The sequence below is a fragment of the Agrilus planipennis genome, unplaced genomic scaffold (assembly GCF_000699045.2).
Source record: "Agrilus planipennis isolate EAB-ADULT unplaced genomic scaffold, Apla_2.0 scaffold97, whole genome shotgun sequence".
Classification (NCBI taxonomy): domain Eukaryota; kingdom Metazoa; phylum Arthropoda; class Insecta; order Coleoptera; family Buprestidae; genus Agrilus; species Agrilus planipennis.
The window spans coordinates 325,893-331,647 of record NW_020438864.1 but is presented as its reverse complement, the minus strand read 5'-3'; positions in this window follow the sequence as shown (position 1 = coordinate 331,647).

Below are 5,755 nucleotides of genomic sequence, written 5' to 3'. Positions count from 1 at the left end.
GTAGTTTCAAACTGAAATTGTTTTTCAATGGAAGATATATCAATCTGTAGGAAGAGGATTAGCATTGTTATCGTTTCCGTTTGTTAGATCTTGGTAAATGGTGTTGTTTAATGAATGAAATTTTAAACGTTTATTTAATTACCACAGGAACAAAATCAATCGCTGTCTGAACACGAGTCCAACAACTTCAGCAAAAGATGTCGAGGATTCTGGGACAGGTTTTTCCACGGGGGTGGAGGATGTGCTGGCGTTGGCGGTGGAGACAAGGTGACAATGAAAGTTGGGTTGCTTTTCAGCTAGTTGGTAGCAAGGTTGCTTTGCAGCTAGGTAGTCTCCCTTGGAAGGAGAGGTATTTGCTGGTTAACTAGAGAGAGTTCTCATATCTGGTTTGTCTCGTGTTTAATTTCCTTTTTATATTATTTCTGGAGCTCGTATTATGAGGATGTCTTGTAGTACGACCTTCATGATGTATAGAAAAAACCAGAAAAGCAAATATTACTTAATAGGGTCATGTGATTGGTCTTTGGAAATTAAACTTAAAAAAAAATTTACTAATATCATATAGTACGAGCTTTCGAGTTGGCCCTGGGAGTATATTCGAATCCTCGTGGACTCAACTCCACATTTGTAGCAGTCGCAATGGAGTGCTTCCTAGAATCGAGCCGTATTATTACAATCATCATCATCATACGGTCGTCAGATTATTAGAATGGTATTAAATAAATGAAAATCGTAGCCGTACTATTTTCGATAATCGGACCATCTTATTACTATTGTATGACATATGTAGCAATTGTTGCGGCGATCGCTGAACCATGTGGAATCATTTCGTAGATCAGACATTGATTAGGCATTACACTCCCACTTCTTTGACGCCAGTTGGTGCAGGTGTTTTCGGCTTGCTTGAAGATGGTGTTAAAGAATTCAGGATGTGGTCACGTTGGCTACTTGGGTCCAGGCAGGCAAACGAAGTGGTGGTGAACGTTTCGAAATCGTTATAGTGTCGTACGCTGTACTATTGGGCTTCCTTTATCTCATCTCAGGACATGCGGAAAGCGGCAGGTGGATCGGTGGTAATACCGCTGTTGGTACAGGGTGATATGAAGGTGGTACAGTCGTCCAGTGGCGTCTTCCGTCCGACGGGGGGGGATTGTCAGAAAATACTTCTGCGAAGTCCTCATGCGTTAGTAATAGTCCGGTATCGGAGGCTGAAGTGAATCCGTACTCTTCCTCTTGTAAGTTTCCTTTTGATCGAATAATCGGTTGCTGCCGATCTCAAAAGGCAAGAGATCTGTGGTCGATGCCATGGTATATGTATTCTCAGGTGACATCAAGATGGGCGTGGCACGCTTGTTGTCAGGGTTTGCCCAGCACCAAGTCACCAGGAACATCAGTATACCTTAATACTGAATCAACGGTCTGATTACCGCTGATGTCGCCGGCGATGTGTCAACGATTAGCGTTACCAATCTCTTGTTATGGTTCCTGTTCATAGTCCTTGTTTAAAGAATTTTCCGTTGGCAGTAGTGAGTCGTCGATCGTCGGCAACATAATTTACAAAGGTGCAAACTAAAATTAAATGTGAGAAAGTGAAGAAAAAAGCGAAAATCGTAATGTACCCTAAAATAATTTATTACAGGAAATCATCCTTATAGATTATATATGTTATACAGGTTTTTACGACGGTCGTTTTTAATCATCAAGATTTAGAATACAGATCTATTAATGTATAAATAAAAAAATGGGTTTATCGACCAACACCGCAGCTTATAACAATATAAAAATGATGTTTAAACATCTAGTTAGAAGATACTACTCAAAATGGTATACATATTCATATTTGAAAGAGGGAACTACCAAGAATACATTTAGGACTTAAATTTTTAGGTTCTATAATATTATCGTTATTACAGTTTTTGATAAATTTCCGTTCAATGTTTAAACGTTCTGCTTCTTCACCTGGCTTATCGAGCTTCTCATGAAACATTTGCAGCGATTGTATTACTAAAGCTTCAAGATCATGAGGCAGGTCCAAAGCGCCCTCAGCCTCTAAACAATCAGACTTGGGACCATGTATACCCGACGGGCCATTGTATACGGAGGCTGGACAGGTTTCCTGATAAAATTAAACCTCTTAAACACGTGGGGGCACGACCGCAGTAGGATGTGCCTGGAAGCTGGCGCAAGCCTAATGGATTGCAAGAGTTGGCTACGGCGCTTTACGAAGATGATTAGCGAGATTTCCAAGTTGTTCTGAGTGGAAAAAAAATTGCCGGGAATACTTAGGGTAGTTCCATGGAGAAGTTATTTCAAGGAAGCCTGGAGGACCAGCAATATCCAGTCGGGCCACAGCATTCCAGGATTGCACATTAGGGCAGCTATTACGGTGCGATGTGTGGGTTCTACCATACCATTTGAGCGCGGATGCTTGTAAAACCGATGAGTGGGGTCGGTTCTGAGTAAAGGGCGGACTCGAATTAAGCTCCTTGGTCAGCCGTAATCGTCAGCAGAGCACCGTATAGACTATCTGGAGAGCCTGTATATGATTGTAAAGCATTGTTAGCGCAGTGGCAACTTGATGAGATCGAGGTGACTTCCTGGTGTGTTATAATTTCTCAGATCTGAGCGGTTGTGAGGGTGGATCTTTTGGCAAGAAGAATTTTAACGGCACTAGGCCCGCGGCGGTTCTGACGTTTGAGTGAATCATGTTGTGTAGCACATATAATGCTGTACGTCGTATGGACTCTGGTAAATACGGACAACGTCGCAGAAGATGGAGTGGCTGTCGACAATCATATCTGGGCTCAAATTGTTTAGGACATGCTGCAGTTATCGGTTCCCGGTCCTCTCCACGTGGGCATAGACGATGATCTCTGAATTGAGCTTCAAGGGCGTCGAGATCATCAACACACGGTATAGAGCGTCGGTAACCATGTTGTCCTCACCCTTCAAGTGAACCAGCTTGGTATTGAATTGGAGAATGAAATCGAGTTGGCAAGCTTGCTTGGAGGAGGCCTTGTACTTGTGATGGGGAGGCCCATGTACTGTCGTCGCACAATACAGGTCCATGGGCGAGCAAGGATCGTGACGACCTATAGTTTATGTGATGGAAACTTGAACCCATCTACTGAGACGGAGTAGCCGAGGTATATTACTTGTTCATCTCACCGGGTTTATATTCAGCTTTGCCTTACGACCCAGAGAGGACTGGGTGAACTCGGTGAGTCTAGACGGGGTTGTAACTGCCGTCTTTAGGATGTCCTTCTCGGCTATACGGATTTGGTAAAAACCCTTCATGAGATCGATGACGGAGAAGATCTTGCCGCCACGCACGAAAGATGATGCTTTCCAATTTCACCCTGTACCTCAAAAACCAAAAGTAATATTAAAATTGTGCTGACGTTATCATTCATTTTGCAAAAAAGTAGCAGACAGTCGCGAAAACCGTAACCCTTATCTTTAAATAAAAGTTAGATATCCCGCACAAATGTTGAAAATGGGATACTCTGTACATTTGAGAAACTAAAAAGGTACTGTTAATCCGTCGTGGCAATATTTAACGGTAATAGGCGTGCACTGACATAAAACACGAATTCATTAGGAAGAAGACTAATCTGCACGTGCTGGCATATCTACTACTCAAAAGTTAATTTGTTTTATCTCATTTTCGACAGACGTCATTTTAACCACGCATATTGGAACAATTTTTAATAATTACTGGGTAAGTAAGTCATCTTTCTTGTCACATAATGACTTTTTAATTGATCATTATTTGAAACTAAAAACCTCTTGGCAGAAACACAAGTTCAGCTTCTAACTAGCGATTTAGAAACCTTCAACGATACTGATTTTTCAACATTTTCTGAGTAAGACATTAAAAGTTAGAAGAAGCTTACTTAATATCGCGTAATCTTTGCTTTCGTGAAATCGCTGAGGACTTTGTGATCAATTGACTGAACAGCTAAAACAGTTTCATGACACCGGCTGATCGCGAAACTTTAGTTGTTTTACTATATGAATTATATGAACTCACGTCAACGACTTAAAAAATTAGCGGGGGATTCATCAATACCAATAAACAATTTCTTTTGTAAAAGACAAGTTAATAATTGTTATTTGCTTTGAGGTGGATCAATATTATCCACTAGTCGGATTTTAAGCGTTGGTGAATGTTTGGCTTTGTAAATTAAATTAGAGGTCGTCACCAGTTCTCCAGATCTGAGTTTGTTTTAGCTCATTTTTGGCTCCTTTATTCAAGTATACCAAGATACCTTATTTAGGAAATGCCTTCCCTATATTTTTTAAAGTGAAGCTTCTATTACATCGCCTCAATTTTTTTTGCCCATCTATCGCATGTCGCATACCTTTACATCCTTTCCCACAACTCTCTTCGTTTGTGTAATAGTAATGGTAATGAAATGATAAGATGATGTGTATATGATGTAGATCGATAAATATATTCTTGTCAGGATGACGATGAATGAGGTAAAATAATACGGGCTAAAACAATAATATATGCATGTATAAATAAAACATAAAAGAAATGCCTAATCCAGATATTATTATAAACTTAAATCCTTGAATTCGCCTGTGTTTAAATATAAATACATTCGCTATATTTTTCTTTTACGTTAGAAATATTAAAATTATTGATTTGAACCTTTTGTACAATTGTACCACATATGATTACTCGAAGGGCCATGTAAACGCCGAGTTGTAAATATAATGAATTTATTGTATAAATAACAACTACGACTTAATCTAACTAATTATAAAAATTATGAATTGAATTCGTTTGTGTCTTATGAAAGTGACCAATAGTGAGTTACTCTCAGCGAGTCTACAAAGAACTGTTCAATCGAACTCAAAATTTTGTAAAGTAGTTTTAAAATTAACAAATTATCCCTTCTAACAACAAGGTTATTGACTGTAATACTTGAACCATAATATAATAGCAATGGGACAAACCCTCATCTACGCTTCGAAGAATTTGGCTACGTAACAGTAGATTTCGGAAATAGTTAACGAACGACGTTGGAAGTTTCTCTTTTTTAAAAGATAGCCAAAATTTGTATTTACACTTTATTAAAAAGAACTTCAAAATTATCAACTAAGAGTACAAAACTTGCCGTTCGCGAATTAAGTATTACAGCAATATGCCATGCACGTGAACTACAATACATTAATTAATTAAGAAGGCTAAAACAAAGCTTATGTACTGCACAAGAGACAGTCTACTATGCACATTATTGGGAATTAGTTGTCTGTGTAAGAACGGGCTGATTACTATCTATTCACATCGATAACTTATATGTACAATAACAATAAACCTTATCCTAAAAGTATAATAAAATATCAAAATTTTTGTGGCATAAAATTCCTCTGTTGGCATTTCACTAAATAAGATTCGTGTTCCTCAACAATATTGTTCAAGAAAAGGACATCGGAAAGATCCCTTTCGCTTTTCAACATTAAAGTTTCAAATCCCTTCCTATCTCTTAGGGATAACCCACAATAACCATTTCTATCCTTTACTTTTTATGAGAAATAATGACTCATTTACGAAGCGATTGTAGGCAATACAGCATTAATTCTTATCCAATTAAGTACCTTAAATACATTGTGCATTTAATATATATCAATATGGCCCTTTACAGCATGTAATTTAAATGAATATTTTCGAAGATATTACAGATTTAAAATGCAGGGACATAGCGGTTGCGGCGGTACCGGCCGGGAGGCCGGTTTGTATTGT